Here is a 16,858-nt window from a genome sequence, read left to right on the forward strand (position 1 = left end):
AATTTCAAAGCAAGCTACATTGTGAGATCCGGAGCCAAAAAGAGACAGCTGTTAATGCTGGCAGACAGAATACTGTAAAATTGGGTGTGATCTGGCCGCTAAGAACAAAGGGCAGAGCAGGGTATTTCAGAAGACCTAAGGCACCATCCATCTTAGGTCGAAAGCTTAGACTGAAGTTTATTGTGTCATTATTTGGATTAATAATCCCCAGGAAAGTGATAACTAAGTTTGACATTATACAATATGAACAGAGTTCATTTGTGTCAGGGTGGGAAAGCCAAACGCTCGCACAAGTAAATTGAAAAGCTAACCTGTCTTTAAATCATACCATTGTGTTCGGTTATTGCCTATATCTCCCAGCACAGCAGGATCTTATATATTGTATGCAGCAATTAGGCTGAATAGTGTAAGTGCAGGAGTGCGGGATAGCTGGCAGCCGAATGGTTTTTGCTGCTTCTTTCATAGCAACGCTCCCAATAACAATGTCCCTTTTTATGGACTAACCCCTGATGTCCTTACTTAAGAAACAGATGCTCTCTGAGATGTGTCCAGCAAGGGAGAGAAGCACAAGACCCTGGCATCTTGCCTTCCATTTGTTAACCTTAGCACAGGATAAACTCAACAGATCCAGGGGCCTTTGTGATGTCAACACCAGCACTACTTTTGCTGGACAGGGAGAAATGCAGTTAAACCTACCCACACTGAAATGTCTTATTTTTCAAGTATTGCTTCAATATTTTCCCAGGCTTTCGAAAGAAGCAATAAAGATAGGAGGCAGGCTAAGCAAGTGGACAAGAAGCATTTACTAACAGCTGAATGAAAGGAGAGTTGGAAGAGGAGTGAGATTCTATTACATGCATGGATACAGAATCCAAAGCAGTTCAGGTACCAAATTTTGAGGCCTTTGTATGGGCCAGCCATATAGCGTGGTACAGATCTGTGAGTGTAGTTTCTGAAAGTAGACCCATCCAGAGATGGAATCTGCTATTGTGTGGGGTTTTTTTGTGAGGTTTGGCTAGAGTCAGAAATTATTTTCTCCCCTTGAAAGCCTGTCAAGCTTATGATCTGACTGATAGTGGTTTGGGGTGAGCTCAGTGACAGAAGGACATGTTCCTTTTTCAGTTTTATTGAAGGAGATGATATTCAAAGAAGATTTGCTCAGTGTAAAAGAGAACAGAATATTCCTTCCCTTGAACCATGTAGCCATTCCTCTGCCTTTGAAGCTATTGAGAATCCATCTCAGACAGCCCTCACATTTTTAATCTTAACGTATCAAAATATTATATGATTCCTTATTGGTCCTGGAGATAAATCTTGGAGGCTGGTGAAAGAGGAGGAAGCTGATGAGAGATAAGCTGCTAAAGAGCCGACCCTCCATTGGCCATTTCTCCAGGGGAACTGATCTCTGTAGTCTGGAGAGGGGGTAATTCTAGGAGAGGCTGGTTCTTTCTGCATCTAGCTATTCTGCATCTAGCTATTACAGTATATAATCATATATGGGACAAAACAAGAGAATTTGGATGTTCTGTATTCTGCCTGTTATTCAGAATCAGATTCACCACTTAAGGGTGAAATGGCCAACTGCTTGGCCCAGTGGTCTCATGTGGCCCTCACTGCCATTTTTCTCCAATCTTTGTACTGCTGGAAAGGCCTTGGGGGGTCATTTTCCCTTCTCTGCTGAGCGGAGAGAAAAAAACCCAGCATCTCTTGTGCTGCTTTTGAACTATCTAGCCTGTCCCTTGAGCCTAGAATGGTGCCACTAGTTTGCCCACAAGCAGCTGCTTTCCCCTTGGTCAGGTCATGATCTTCCCAATTAGGAATAAGAAGATTGCTCCTAAAATGCCTGTGATCATGGTGAGGCCTCTTCCTAGGGAACCAGAAATCTCAGAGCCATAGGCTTTCCCTATTACTGGGGAAAGAAGGGAACAATGAAATATATTGCTGTTTCATCACTTAATATTTTCACCTTTTGCGAAGTTAGTTGGATCCCATGAATTGTGAGTGGCGCAGGGGCTGCAGATGGAAAGGAGAGAAATCAACTTCTACTTATGGGCATTCCACAATCCAACTAGCAGGTATTTGGATGGTAAAGTGTTTATTTTTTCAAATTGGCCTAGTAGCTAGAGCGTTGGAGTAAAAGACCCAGATCTGAATGCTCTCTCTGCCATGGAAGCTTGCTGGGTGATCTTAGGCCAGTCAGCCTAACCTACCTAACAGGGCTGCTATAAAGATACAGTGGAGAAGGGAAGAGTGTTATATGCTGGGTCCTCTTTGGGGAGAAAAGTGGGGTATAAAAGAAGTAAACTGATTTTATTTTCAAATTACTTTTACTGCATATGTATTGTTGATATCTAATGGACTTTAATTAGTATTCAGTGTCATCATTCTTGACTGGTGGCTTTATTAGTTATGTTGAATGGCCAGGTGATCCCATGTTTAGATGTTCAGCTGGGTATAAATGAAAATCAATCACTATTGCAAAAAGAGGTGGGTGGGGGGAGACTGGCATCCTGCTCCCCTTTTTGTGTTCTATAGGGAGGAAGCAGGGGAAGGAATGATACATCTCCCTGCTCAGAAACAGGGGTGCTAAAACCTCTAGAGAGGTCAGTGTGGCCATATATGATTCACAAATAGCGTGCATATAAATCTTTCCTACATGACAATTTCACATACAGGACCGTTTTCCAGGAGCACTTCCCTAAGTGAAAATTCTAACATGGGAAGCAGCCCTAGACAACCCTCGACTATTCTGCCAGCCAGAACTATTTGATTTTGACCCCCTGATAATATAGTGACATATTATGTAGCTTTTGTTTCCAACAAAGCAGAGCGGTTCAGTCACTGGAATTTCTAAAAGCTCTCCATAAACTGTAAACAAGGTAGAACAGACAGGACTGTAATGAGCATTTTCTCTGCAGAAATGATGTTCATGCAGTGATGAACCCCTCTGTTCATTTGATATTGTCTCACCCTATGATATGCACCCCTTTCTTGCAGGATAATTGCCATGAATCCACAATGGTGCCACAGCACGTACATGCAGATGCGCACGCACACAATGTTATCTGCACTCAAGTTTGAATGTTGTCATTAAACAATGGGAGAGGCAGCAACATGGAGCTTGCTACCAGCTCACTTCTCTTCCCCAAACCTGATTGAATGAGGTTAGGAAGAGCTTCCGAATGCAGATGCTCAGTGTGATTTTTTTCCAACTTGCACAGCACGTCTGTCATGAGTTTAGTAATTTATAAAACTTTGTATGAAATATACGACTAGACAAGTCAAGGTAATAATTAATTCCCCTGAGAAAATGCTCATTTTTTTCACTCTCCTTTTCCTTCTTTTTTTAAAAAAACCCTTTTCTCAGAAAATAAAAGAAATCATGAAAAACCAGAAGATCATAGTGTAAGCTAACTGCCAATTAAACCTTCATGGGGTTACAGAAGTAAAATGGAGAAGACAGTGTAGCATCTGAAAAGGAGGGGGCTGGATTGCCGAGATCAGTACATTTATTTGAAGCTCTCTTATGTAGCTACCCTAGTAGATTATGGCACAATGTGGACATTTATCTAGTGTTTATTACTCCTACATACATTTGAATCACAGGAAAGGCATTGTTTTCCATTCTGTTTTCCATGCTGTGTTTCTTCAGTTATAGGAAACTATATTAGATTATCATTTTACATTTTAATACTTGAGTATGAATTCCTAAGGAGAAAATACAGGAGCCCATTTTTATCAAGTATGAAGGGTCTGTACATGTACAACTCAGCACCGACCCCTATCAAATACTCTGAAATTAAGTCCTGATCCTTTTTGTGACACTACCTGAGAATCAAAAGGGAAAATCCAGTAAATTCTATATGTTTGTGTCCCTGTTTCTTTGTACTCAGCCTGTCCAAGTACAAACTGTAAAGTAAGTATTAGTTTGGAGAATGCTGGTAGAATAGTGAATTCTAAATGAATGTTGTAAGGTAGTCGATGGTTCTGGGGATGTATGGGTTATCATTGGTATTGTAGTATGAAACATAGTTGTTTATTAGTTGATCATTCTGACCAATCTGCCTGTTCTTCCGGATGATTGATAGGCAATTTTGAAATCTCAAAAAGAGTAATATGTATACCAATGCCCAGATCCACCCTAGAAGTAATTTAAGCAAATATTTCCTTTCAGTAATGCTCTACCGTTCCATAAGAGCCTTTTGCTTGTCAGTGATATCAAAGAGTCAGGTGAAGCTGCCAGCAATCTAGTCTTCACTACTCCATACACTGGTATTAAAGTAGATTAATTGACTGCAGACCTGGTCTACCTCACAAAGTTGTTGTGAGGATAAAACGAAGGAGGGAACAATGATGTCAGCTGCTTTGCATCCCCATTGAGGAGAAAGGCAAGGTGTAAATGAATAAACGGAATGAATAAGGACACAAATGCTTTAAATTAAATCGATGGCTATAATGGAGAGGCAAAAAGATCTCACTAGAAGCATTAGTAACTCTATTATTCAGTGGTGGATGCTACCATGCTCTCTCCCTGCTTTCTCTGCTTAGTAGTTAGTTGCCCTAAAGGGGAAAAAATGAAAAGCCCATCCATCCTTGTGTGAAGGACCTCTTTATGGATACTCAGTCAGGTATGAAGAATTCCAAAGAAGCCAAGAGGGGGTGGGGGGCTTCTCTCAAGTTTCATGGCCTTTGGCTCATGCCATCTGTAGACATCAACAACTGCCGCTACTACACAATATAGGAAGTAAAAAAGCAAATAAGTGCCAAAGCAGCTTTAATTCAGCCAAGTCAAGCTGAATCTCCACACATTTTGAACTCAAGAATTCTTTTTCAGGGGGAATTGACCAACAGTTACACCAGCATTCCACTGTAGTTTGCTGTTTGAGAAGCACCTGCTTTCTTCAAGTTCCTTACTGAGGAGACCAACAAAACAACATGTAAGGGCTTTTTTGTATCAAATCATTGAGCAGTTTCCCCCAGGAAGTATTGTTCTTGTGTTTTTAGTTTAAAAAAAATGGAATTTAGCTTGGTGCTACTTATTAAAATTGTGTTTGTTCCAGTTGTTTGGTTTTTTAAGTTATATTGTATTGTGATATGACTTCTTTCTTTTCTTTTGTATTCCATAATGAGCATGTACCTTTCAACTTCAACTTGTAGCCCACTTTGGGTTCCTTCAAAAGCAGTGAAATATTTATGTTCCTTGTTAGCTTCAAGATTTGTCTGAACAACTTTTACATGTGTGCGTGCATGTGAAAAATGTGTATGTGTGCTGGAATAGGTGGTATAGTTTGTAAGTTATTATTTTATTGAGGATCACTGCATTCCAGTTCTGAATTTTGGAACATAAATGACAGTATCTTAGTATTGATTCTGGCAGAGATAATCTGATATTCTTTCTAATCAACAAAACATAGTGTAACAAAATAATAAATTGATAACATCAAAAGCTATAATTAAAAACCCACACGTGATTAAAACACTGCATGGTTACATTAACCCCCAAACCTGAGTCCTACCAGTTTATATTCCTCAGAGGTCTACTGGAACAAAAATGGTTTTTGTCCTCTTTCTGAACTGCAGTAACAACAGCTTCTCATAGGCCTCTACAGGAAGAGAATTCCTTAAGTGGAGGACCACACAGAAGGCACTGCTCCATGCTCTAACAGTTTTAATGGACAGAACAAATGGGACTTACAGCTGAATTCAGTGTACAGGAAGTCACATATGGGGAGAAGCTTCCCTTAAGGTATACATGTCCCAAGCTGTTAAGGGCTCTAGAGGTCAAAAACAGCCCCTTGAATTGCTCCCTGAAGAACCTTAAAGAGGTAATAATTTTCACGCCATATTAATTGTTATGTCTGAACTGAAATCATGAGAACCATTGTCCATTTCCAGCTTGTTACATGAGACATCCAGTTGGTGAGCCTGCTCACCTTTGAATAAATTTGTTTGTGAATAGATGGCCCAGCCTATTTACTTCTGCTTTGGATCTCTGGTCCTTTATTACTCCTGTAATGATCCGCATGTGTGTGTGTTTGTACTGCAAATGTAAAGGAGCCAAGAGGGACAATGAGAGATGATGAGATACAAATACCATTGAAACAAAGGAAGGGGGGGGAAGAGGAGCTCTAATGTAGACCCTTTGCTTTTGTCATCATATTATTACAAAAATGATAAAAGAGTTCTGTGAGAGTCTCTTGTCTTCTGCACCAAATGCCACTTGTCACACTAGAGGGAAGGTCATTTACTGAACTCTTCACTCAAGCATATTTGTGGCCATTAAGAAGTCAGGTTAAAACACAAATGTAGCGAAGGCTGAAACATTTTATTGCCTGCAGCATGTCAATGAAGTGACAGCCAAATCTCAAACAGAAATGTGTCACATTTTTTAAAGTGTTGTACCTTTCTGTTCACAGCAAATAATGGCACGTGCTACAAAGAAAATGGCAATTCCATTCACTCGGATTGCTTAAAAAGAAATAATAAATAAAATGCATATATACAGCTGTTTATTTTTACTATAGCTAAGACTTTTAGAAGGAAAGAATATTATTCCGTCTTGGACCTGTCAAAAGAAAAGGACAGCATTTATATCCAGGTTGGTGGTCCTATACTTTATCTATTGACTATACCCTCCCAGAAGCTAGAACAGTTTTGCATAATGTCACCAAACACAGCTTATTGTATTTAATTTGTGGCAGAACTCAATTTGAGTAAGCATACCCTAAATATCTGGTTATATATATGCAAGATTTAAAAATATTACAACAAATAAATAACAAATTAGTATAATCTAAAATTTAAAAAACTGGTGCCTTTTAGAGACGAACAGATAAAAGCCTTCTTGAACAAGAGTCTCTGGTCCATGAAAACTTGCATCTTTCATAGTCTCTGAGAAATCCTACAAAAATCTCATGTCTAAAGTACAACTTACACAGCATGTTAAATCTGATAATCATCTTCTCCATTGTGTATTGGTCTTGAAAGGCTGAAGTCTGGAGGAAGAAGAGGTAGGGAAAGAGTGCTTATAATTGTTACCGTTCTCCAAAACAGTCCAGGTTTGATTCTGCACTCCCCCACGTGCAGCCAGTTGGGTGACTTTGGGCTTGCCATAGCACTGATAAAGCTGTTCTGACCGAGCAGTGATATCAGGGCTCTCCCAGCCTCACCTACCTCATAGGGTGCTTGATGTGGGAAGAGGAAGGGAAGGAGATTGTAAACCACTCAGAGACTCCTGGTAGTGAAAAGCAGGGTATAGAAACAAGCACTTCTTCTAATCTGTTAGCTGCTTTGATAGTAATAATGCCAGCAGAAAGGCAGAGTATACATTTTGTAAATAAATAAATTTGCAGGTATTCACCTGAATATGTGGAATTTGGTAGGAGAGATCCACCCCCCCAAAAAAACTACATTCAATAAGCAGTGGAGACAAGGCTTAGGATATCAGAGTTTGGAGGAGGAAACTGGACAAACCTTACTGTGAATTTGGTGAAATCGATGGAACTTCAGTTATATTCCTCCTCTACATTTACTATGCATTGTGAGCCTCATCACAGTTGTTACAGTGGACAAAAATCATCAAGTATATCTGTTTCACCCTGACCTGGGTGGTTCAGGTAGTTAGGTCTCCACAGATCTCAAAAGCTAAGCAGGGTTGGTCTTTATTAGTATTTGGATGGGAGACTGCCATGCAAAGGGAGGCAATGGCAAGCCACCTCTGAACATCTCTTACCATGAAAACCATATGAGTTGAAAACCATTTGTGACCTGGTGGCACTATACATACATAAACAATTGCTTCACAAAACTACATAGTACATTTCAGTAGGGCTTGTTTTACCCATTCAAGCATCACTGAAATATATAGGTATGCTTTAGGAATTGCACAGTGAAAACTAGCCTTTACAATTAATGAAAAACATGCAAACAATGACATCATGCAAATACAAAATAAGTCCAAAATGATGTCACCATATTTCATAAATATTAGTGTATTAGGGAGGTAAAACACCGTTAGTTGCTTGCAAAAAACAATCCATTGGGTATAGGCAAGTTAAAGATCCTTTCCAGGCATTCAGGACTTATTTGAATCCTTTCAAACCAGCCTGGTATGCATGCAGATGGCCTGTTTTTAATACAATCTGTTCTTCTTTAAACTTGCTGACACTGTCTGAACCACATCCTGTCACCTTTGCTCTTGTTTACTACCATAATTCAGGTGGCCCCTTGGACTTCTAATGAAGCAGACACCTTCTTTTGGTTAGCCTGAACAGAGGCCCCTTAATGTCAGTCTTCCCTCTTGTGATTGTCCTCCCACTTTCCCACTTATAGATTGATAAGATTCACTGTAGACACCGTGTCAGTTTCTTCAGCTCATTTCTTTTCAAAGAAGCTTTTCTCAGGATCCCAACCCCTCTGTTTCATCACCCTGTGGCAAAGTCCCCTGTTTTCAGGGCATGTTACAGCCAGTTTATTAGAGGGTGCCTACAGAAACATGGCCCCACTGGTGCAAACTGTACACATTCAATATTATTGAGAGGCAGGGGACCCAAACTTCCAATTAAAAGAGGAGGAAGTGCATGAAGCTCCAAGCCAGAATGGTAAAGAACAAAAGGGAAATGAAGCGTAACCGGGATGGTGGCCTGAGCACAGTCTCAATAATATGTGAAGTTAAAATGTACTAGTTAGGCACTTAGAAATACATTAAATATGAGTTGAGTGACAACATTTTTTTCTGGTTTGTGAAAGAAACTCAATTGAATCAGGTTAACTGCAGGGGGGGGGGGGTGCATTTGTAAAGTTTTTCCCAACTCCCCTATAATGTGTCCACAACTGCTGAGAAAGCTCAGCATTTGACTTCCTTGGGCTTTTTCATCTTTCCCAATGACTTGCTGCATAAATAACTCCTCATCAGTCATCTTAGATGTTCCCTGTACATATTTACTATACAGGCAGTAGAAGATTCCCAGAACACCAATAGGCAGCATAAAGGGTTGTCAAGTGTTACATGCATCCACAGCTCAATGGGTTTCTCAAGCATCCAGCTGAGAGCCAGGAGTGGAGAGATGCTCTTGCAACAAGTACTCCTGATGCCAGAGGCCATTGTGGCACTTCTGCTGCTAACAGACAGCTAGCTTATCTGCTTAATTCTTGCAAGCTCCCAGATACTGTAAGAGCAAAAGGGCAGGAGAAATGGTAAACAAGACTTGACCAGAAAGTCCTATCAACTCCCAGTTCAAATGTGTCTTAGCATCAGTAAATAACAAAGTAAAATAAAGCACTACTAGAGGCTGGAGTAAGGATAGTGACCTTTCAGTGGTTGTTTGCACTCCTAAAGAGCTAGCATTCAGAGCAGGATTGTATAGATTTGAGAGCCGGTGTGGTGTAGTTGATGGACTAGGATTTGGGAGACCAGGGTGTAGTCTGCATGGAGCTTTTATTCCAATCCCTGGTCGATTCAATCCCTGCCATCTCAACTGAATGTGATTTCCATTTTGATTTTGTCAAATTTAAATTTTCCCTTTGCAACAAGCATGGTTGATCTGAACCTACCTTTATCCAGCAATATCCTGGAGTGGATATAATCCTCAATATTTGAAGAATCAGACTGAGAAAGCATGCAGAGCTCTGCCTGTTTCTAATTTGTTCCTGAACTCCATGGTAGAGAAGCCCTGATTGGCCAGGGTGTCAGTTCCTGGTTTCCAGGATTTAAAGGGGAAGCCCTAACTTTTCTCAGCAAAAGCTCCAGAAGCCTAAACTTCTCTCAGTAGAGATTTGCCTCTTGTTTTTTTTCTCCCTCCTAAGCTATCTCCAATCCCCCCCCCACCTCCATACAAGAAATGAAAGAGGCTCCTGCTGCGCTTGGCTCCCCCCTCCCCTTCTGAGCTTCCCTAACCATGTGCAGAACACTTTTCTGTTTCAATGGGGGGGGGGGGAGGAAGACCCGAGTTCAAATAGATCTGGATTCAGCAGGATCCACAACAGAATAAACAAAGTAAGTGCAGACTCTGCCCAGGATGAAATTCTCACACTGCCATGGAGGCTTGATGGGTGACCTTGTCCAGTACGTGGACTGTTGTGAGAATAAAATGGGGGAAAGGAAAATAATGTAAACTACATTGGGACCCCATTGGGGAGAAAGATGGAGAATAAAAGCGGGAAATGAATAAACTGGAAAAACACAATAGAGACTCTGTTGCAAAAGTTGCAACCTTTGTATGGGGGAGTCACATACCACTGCCATCATGCATTGTCTAGAACTATGGTGGAGTCAGGAGTTAAGATCATTATATGAGGAATGGGAGAAGCACAAGTGCCTGCTTTAACAGCTGGATCTGCTGATACATGAACATTATTACTCAGTTCCACTTGCACAAGTGATCACAAATTATTCTACAATACTGCTCAGTCATAATCCTTACTTGCACAAGCAGAGAGGCAAGTTAGGATACAAATAGGCTTAATGTTGCACAAGATGCCAATGCAGTCTTTTTAGTACATTCCTGCTTGGACAATTGCTTCCATACACCCAGAAATCTGCTTGTATCCAATCACATGGTTTGCCAGTGTGTTCAAATTGACTCCTGGGGCCCCAAGAACTTCCCTAAACGAATAAAAATCTTTATACCTAATTATGTTCTCTTTTTGCCACATTCATGTTCCCATTACAATGAGGAAAGACTTTATAAGGGGAACAGAGAGGAACAAATTAGACATTTCACTTTTTAGCTGCTCCCATAATTTCCAGCATTTCCCCCACACACACACACAAAATTGCAGCCCTTCCCCATGATTTTAAAAGGAGAGTTGATCTTTAAGAAATGCATGTGATATTAGTTTTCCGTTTTAAAATAATCACATTATTGCAGACATTTTAATAGCTGTAGAGGTTGCTATGTATTAACATGATTCATGGTCCTTGACAGCAGTGTCTCTGAGAATCCCACAGGAATGCAAAATACAAAACTCTACACACGTTCAGATTTTACTGCTTGCAGCTAAAAAAGGAGGGGGGAAACCCTTAAAACTGTTGAAACCCGTCAACTTTAAAAGCATTAATAGATGGTCTCAGGGGATTAAATCTAAATCTTAATGTGTAAAAATCAAGTTAATAACCACAGAGATTAATATGGCTGCATTTGATTATTGTGATAATGCAAACAATTAGTACTGCTAAAGGGAGATATATTAGCCTCCTACTTGCCCCACACATCTGCAAAGTACTAGAAATAACTGAAAATAAAATACTCTGCTCTGAAAAGGCTTTTTCTTTTTTCTTTTTCTTTTTTTTGCCTTTGTCTTTGTCTACTGCTAAAGTTTTTGTCATGATTTTTAATCTAAAAAATTCCAGCTCTGCTGTTTAACAAGAAAAATATGTATATTGTTTGAGAAGGACATGTACATGTTCATATGATATGTTCTAGCTGGCTCTGTACTGTGCCCCCCCCCCACCTCCACTGTCCTACCAAATGACATGTATATAAAGCATTTCTCGTAATCATAGTTCATGAGCTCCTGCACATCTGGAATCAATGGTGAAATCTTCCAAGGCAAAGGATACGACTTTGAGCAAGTTTCCTAGTAAAAGTTAGGCTGATTTAATCATAATCAGTACTGGTTTAGCACCTCAGAGTTGACATAAACAAAACTGGATAGTTTTGAGTAGAGAATTAAGTGAAGGTAATAGGAAGAATGCATTGAATCCTTTCTCCAGACCCGCTTTTTGTCCTAAACCAATCCGTAGTTGCTTGTCTCCCAAATGGGTTGGAAACTAGAAGGACCTCCTGTTAGGAAAAAAGTGGCCAGAGAGGCAATTTTAGGGAGGAGTTCTCCTCCTTTAAATCTCCCACCTTTCCAGGAAGATTAGATTACATTTGTCTCCACATTCTGACAGAATTTTTTTTTTAATTTTCAATTTCTATACCAGCACTCTCAACAATAGCCATCTTGTGGTGGTTTACAGATAAAATGATAAAATTACAATATATAAAACTCCCTAAAAACCCATATACCAAACAAAAAACAACAACAAAAAGATGGTGGCATAGTCAAATTCTCTAGCCCTTCTAAAGCTCAGCCCTATTGTTCCAGCCCATACTGATGACCTAAGTGATGGGAAACCAGAGGTCCTGATCTTTAAAAAATAGGGCAGGATCCACAGTTTGATAACTCACTGCCCTGACCTCAACCAAATGCCTAGCGGAAGAGCTCCATCTTGCAGGTCCTGTGGAACCCAGAGAGTTCCATTAGGGCCCTTAGTTCCATTAGGGCCCTCTTCCGGGAGCTCATTCCACCAGGTTGGGAACAGGGCTCCTGGAAAAAAGCTCTGGCCCTGGTTGAGGCCAGGCAAATGTCTCAGTGTGTGTGTGTGGGACAACCAGCAAATCTATACCTGCAGAATTAAGAGCCCTGCAGGGGGCATAAGCAAATAAGTGGTCCCTCAGATAGGTAGGACCCCGGCCGTGTATAGCCTTAAGTTCAAAATCAAAACCTTGAACTTGATCCGGAAGCAGACTGCTAGCCAATGTAACTCTGCAGTACCAGCTGGATATGAGCCCTCCAAGATGTCCTAGTGAGTACCCTCATGGCGACAGCTGTTTCATAGGATCACCAAGAATCAGACATGGCTGAATGGCTGACAACAACAGGCCAGTACTATAATCTCTATCTGCCACTGGAGTAAATGTAGAAGAGATGTTTTTTGTACTCTGCTTTTCACTACCTGAAGGATTCTCAAAGCAGCTTACAATCACCATCCCTTCCTCTTGCCACAACAGGCCACCACTCTTAACCACTGTTATTACTAATGTTTTGATACACGTTAGTTGCGTCTTCTGCACTGTGTCCTATCACACTTGGTCTTTCATTTTTGAGACAGCTTTTCTTCATGTGTTAGTTGCTTCTATGTAAGATATGCTTCCATAATGCATAGGGAGCTATTGAATAGTTAACAGTTGCGAGACTGGAATATTTGTTCACTGTTTTTAAGCAGAGTTGTATTAAATGCACATTTTGCACTAAGGGGAATAGCTGTCACTGGCTCCTTCTCCCTGACTTTGGAGAGCCTCTTGACATTAACTATCAGCAGGTTTAATTTATTTAGCCTAATTGTAAGTTTTGTGGTGGAGGTGGATTTTTTTGTTTGTTTGTTTTAATTTTCTGCTTCAGAAATGCAAGTTGGCTTGAAAACAAGTAAACCATAGAATTAATTTGTGTTTGGTACAAATATATGGATGTTATTACTGGTGTATGCAATTCAAGGTATTATGTCTGGCTACTTTCATTGAGGTGGAGATCCTCGTTTGTCAGTGTGAACACAGGTAAAAGTGTAATTACTTTTCAGTTCAGTAGCAATTTGGGTGTGTTTGTGTGTATCTGTCTCTCGTAAACGGTTTCCTTCTCTCGCAGCTTCTTCAGTTTATCTCCGGGGTTCATGTAGTTGCTCCATTGTCATACAGAATTATAAATGTAATTGAACCCAGGAACTGCATTACTTGACTTTGACCAGTTGTAAGCATTCACTTTTCTTATATAGAAGTGTTATCTCATTTGTATTTTAAATAAATAAATTCAGGAAGACCCAATTTCCTTATGTTGTAAGTAAGTTAAATTTTGGATATCATTAAAAATAGGTGAATATACCAATGCTGAACGAAATATATTACTCTTTTGGCCCATAGTCACAGTGGACATATGACAATCCATATCAAGGCAAGATATGTTCAGAGGTGGTTTGCCATAGCCTGTTTCCATATCATGTTCCCAGTATTATTCCTTGATGGTCTCTCAACTAAAAGCTAGAAGACAAGGCAATGTATCCAGCATTTATTTAGACAATGCATCCAACAGTGCAGATCTAGAGGGAACAAAATTGCAAGCAATGGGTTTAGGCTGCTTTAGTGACCCTACTACTCCAGAGATTGTGAAGTTTCGTATATGTTACTAATTACCAAAGCACAAGCTGGCTCTTTAGCATGTGTCAGTTGTGTGGATGTAGAAAGGGGAGGGGCCCTGGGTGGGTGTGTAGTGCTTCAAAGGCCACTTAGTCCATCGGTAAGCCACCTAGCTCATCCATTCTTCCCTATTTCAAACAGCTGGTGCCTTTCTACACCCTCCAGGCCTATCACTGGCCATTTTGTGAAGAGGCAGAAGGTCAACATGACCATATATGGTCATATTACCCAATAATGTTTTAACAAATTTTTAAAAATATATTTAAAAATTAACTTCCCCATTTTGGGAAACACTTCCAGAGCCATTCAGTAGCCTTGATCGAAAAAACTTCCGCTGGCCACCGGTGTACCACCAGGAAATTTCTCTGTAAGTTCAATGGCTGGTCCGCCACTTCATATGCACTGGGAGTGAAGGGTTGGCCCATATGAAATAGCCTGTTTTTGTTGTTACCTCAAATAGCAATATTGGACAGTTTTTTGCTACAACACTAAAAATTGGCCCAAGGAGAGGTTTGCAGCGTTTTAGCTGATCTACAACAGGGGCTACAGCACATGAATCACTTCATTTGAATTCTGTTTGGAAGTAACAACCATGGGGAGTACGTTATGTGCTGGCTGCTTCATGTGCAGTGATGCCTGTCTCATTCCTTTTAGTGGGATTTACTTTAGGGTCCATTTTAATTTAATAAAATGCTATGAGAAAATGTATTTGCAGCTCAATACATATTAATACAATAGAACAGAATACACAACTATAAATTATATTATTGCCTTTTGTTATTGTTGAGTTTGTGCCATGTGCATATTTATGACATACGGGAAGGAGACAAAATATTTCAGTTTCTAGAGCACCTCAGATTTAAATGGCACTTTGTAGTATATCTAAACAATCATGCTTCCATAATGAGGGATCTAAATTCAAACTTGCCCGAAGGGGAATTTGCGGGCACAGTTATGCCTGCCATATCGTTGCTAGGTCAGTGGGCAGTGTAAGATGCACCCATCGTTGTTGGAGCAGGAGGATTTCCTGCTGGTTTCTTCAGTAGTGGCCTAGAAGGAGGTTAATGATGCCAAAGAATGACTTTTCCCTTAGGGAAAATTTAATCTTATGACCTTTTTTCTCTATCTGTCCATTCTTTTTAAGTCACAGACACCCCCCCCCCATTCATTTAGCCTACATTAAGCTGTTTTATTTTCTTCAAAAACATGGATGAAGTGATTGCTTTTGCTTTCATTTAACCCATGTAATGGATGCATTTCTAAACTTAATTGTTAACCAAAATATAGAGTTACTGCCAAGTCCTAAGATCAGATTTCTGAATTTAACTCAATAGCGTGAATGTGATCCTTCAAAATCTCTTTGACAACTGACTAGCTTACAAAATATATGCATTAAGTAGTGTCTTGCAAAAATTGTTGAGATTTGCTTTGGGGGAAGAGAGTGACAGGAATAAAAAATAGCTATTGATTTTTTAAAAATAAAAAATCTTGTATAGAGATCCTGGTGCTAGAAAAATACAGGACAAAACTAGATGTGATGTCATCCTTGTGTTTACCATGGGAATGTCATAGCCATTTTAAAGCCTGAAATGGGTGATTTAAAAATGCAGTGAGGGCCAGTGCCATAAAATGTGGTGCTCTTTCCACACTCCTTTTCAAGAGCTGGCAGCCATTTTGGCACTTGCCAAAATGGCAAGTGGGGTGGGGCACAATTTCGGGCCCTTACAACAAATTTTCCAATTTAGGTTTACAATGGCAATGGAATCCCTACAGGAGGATGCTAACACACATCTAGTTTGATCTGTAGTAATAAGGAATGTTTAACTCATTTTTTTTCAGATTACACATTTAACATCTGAGGGGGGGGCATCCAGTTAAATTTTAAGTCGATTACTTCAGTTGAATTTATATTTAAGAATGGAATAAATTGTAATTGCTCATTATTTTTAGGGGTTAGCTAAATCTTTAGGTGCCAAAATTTCTTTGGAGTAATTTCTTTGGAAAAATTATACACACACACTGGTTTCATGACTGTAATCATTACAATAACTTAAATCCATTTTCAGAATACCCAAGGCCGGAGTCCAGCATTTGGACAAACCAATAAAACCTATAGCAGAAACATGCAGAACTAGAAACAAAAGAACACCGTACTGGATGAACAATGGTCCATCTTCTTTTTGGCAGAATATAAATATGCAGAATATAAATAAATCAGGAAGCAGCTTAAAAGAATGAAGCAGAAACAACTTTGAAGCGAAACAACTTTTATTATGAAGAGAAACAACTTTGTGAAGAAAGAGAGGAGAGAGTCATAATAATCCTAACTCTCTAACTGTTTGTCTTCATACAACCTGCCCATTCTGAAGGCAAACGGAAAAGAAGTGTGCCCAAAGAAATGCGAGTCTCCCAAGAGCCGATCAGGACACTTGGAGAAGATTATTTGGAAAACATCAGGAAGTTCCTGAGTTAGCTATGATAAATACACATCTCCTCTGATGCCCACAGTAGGAATTCTTCTTTTACTGTTGATACATGTACACAACAGACATTGTATATCCCAACACACTTTCTCTTCTGTAAAGTTTTCTGGGATTCTTCTTTGAAAACCCATCTGTATCCTGAATAGTCATGTGTTAATCGCTCCTCCGCAGTATTTTACACGTAGATGTGCTTGGTGAGCCAGCTTGGTGTAGCAGTTATGAGTTGTGGCTTCTAATCTGGCAAGCCAAGTTTGATTTCCCATTCTTCCACACACAGCCAGCAGGGTGACCCTTGGCTGATAGAGCTTTTTCTTACAGACCAGTCCTGTCAGAGCTCTCTCAGCCCCACCTTCTCCACAGCATATCTGTTGTTGGGAGAGAAAAGGAAGCCACTTTCAATTTCCTTCGGGTAGTGAAAAGCAG

At 40.0% G+C, this 16,858-nt stretch overlaps 1 long non-coding RNA gene across 2 annotated transcripts; it reads left to right on the top strand.

Annotated features, from left to right (window-relative positions):
- The first annotated feature begins 686 nt into the window (after positions 1 to 686).
- LOC143844846 (uncharacterized) lies at positions 687 to 16,357 on the top strand. Of its 2 annotated transcripts, none has more exons than XR_013234162.1 (4): positions 687 to 885; positions 1,978 to 2,075; positions 4,835 to 4,937; positions 16,019 to 16,357. It is a non-coding gene; the product is annotated as an uncharacterized LOC143844846 (long non-coding RNA). The 2 variants fall into 2 exon arrangements; XR_013234161.1 differs by having other exon boundaries at positions 1,982 to 2,075.
- Positions 16,358 to 16,858: the final 501 nt, after the last annotated feature.

The sequence above is a fragment of the Paroedura picta genome, chromosome 9 (genome assembly GCF_049243985.1).
Source record: "Paroedura picta isolate Pp20150507F chromosome 9, Ppicta_v3.0, whole genome shotgun sequence".
NCBI classification, from domain to species: Eukaryota; Metazoa; Chordata; class Lepidosauria; order Squamata; family Gekkonidae; genus Paroedura; species Paroedura picta.